The 1,300-nt window shown below is 50.8% G+C and overlaps 1 pseudogene; it reads left to right on the top strand.

The window, feature by feature from the left end:
• The first annotated feature begins 217 nt into the window (after nucleotides 1-217).
• On the top strand, nucleotides 218-628 carry LOC142443458 (V-type proton ATPase subunit e 2 pseudogene; annotated as a pseudogene).
• Nucleotides 629-1,300: the final 672 nt, after the last annotated feature.

Here is a 1,300-nt window from a genome sequence, read left to right as displayed (position 1 = left end):
GATGCAGCAGGACAGGGCAGTGTTTCCTTCTGTGAAACGTGGGTTCACTGTGAGTAGAAACTGACTCAATGACACATCATAACAACTGGGAGCCTCCCACTTTATGGTTGATTCTAAAAACTCCATTTGTGTTAGACTGGATTTTCTAAAGAAAAAAAAACAGAGACAAACAGATATGCATAAGAAAGCTCTCTATATCGGCCAGCGGCCCCTCCAGCCATGACGGCACACTCCTTCGCCCTCCCGGTCATGATCTTCACCACGTTCTGGGGCCTGATCGGCATCGCTGGGCCCTGGTTCGTGCCGAAAGTCCCTAACCGCGGAGTGATCATCACCATGCTGGTGACTACCGCTGTCTGCTGCTACCTCTTCTGGCTCATAGCCATCCTGGCCCAGCTCAACCCCCTGTTCGGCCCCCAGCTGAAGAACGAGACCATCTGGTATGTGCGTTTCCTGTGGGAGTGATGCTGTGGCTCCTGCCCAGACCTCCTGAGATGGCTTCATTTCGGAATGGATATGGACCACGAAGAATCTCACCTGAACCTTGGCTTTGGCCTATTCCTCCCCAGCTCCCCTCAAACACCTTGCCTCCACAGTGGTGGCATTGAGAGTCTGAACTGTGCTGACAACCCCAATCTATGTTTAGTGACGAACGTCTGGTGCATAGTAACTTGGTCTACCACCAGGCTTCTGTGTCTTTGTTCATTTGGGTTAGGGGCAGCAAGGTAACTGGCCCAGCTGCCTCATCACAGATGCAGACAGGAGCACATCAGCCTCCTGAGACTGGAGAACACTGGCGTACACTCCCTGCCCGCCTGTCACCACAACCAGGAGGAGGCAGATGGGGCTCATTTTTGTGGAGCCTTGGGGACTGACTCCCTGTGCCTAGATTGTAGAGTGTGTGAGCCCTGCTGTGGTGGAAAGTGTGGCTGTGTAATAAACTGAGTCTCTGACCTCAAAAAAAAAAAAGAAAGAAAGCTCTCTATACCAATAAAGACATGTACATAAAATAAGAAGTCCAGTGCAGTACAAATCAAGTCCAGTGGCCACATGCTATATGGAGGCACCTCCAAACTCACAGAACTTCCAGCACATGAAGCAAGAAGGCAAGGTGGGGAGATGGGAGATGACAGAGCATCGGGTGCAGTCTATAGTTTCTAAAGGTGACGGGATTATTGCAGGGCACCCACAGCTCCCAGGTTTGGAAAGACACAAGAACCACTGATCCTGGAAGCCAGAGACAGATTCTAGTCAAGCCAGGGCAAGAGGGGAAAGATACAGACACATTTCCCACAAATAT

The sequence above is a fragment of the Tenrec ecaudatus genome, chromosome 3, assembly GCF_050624435.1.
Source record: "Tenrec ecaudatus isolate mTenEca1 chromosome 3, mTenEca1.hap1, whole genome shotgun sequence".
Classification (NCBI taxonomy): Eukaryota; Metazoa; Chordata; class Mammalia; order Afrosoricida; family Tenrecidae; genus Tenrec; species Tenrec ecaudatus.
Note: the sequence above shows the minus strand (reverse complement) of the source record. Positions and strands in the feature narration are given on the sequence as shown.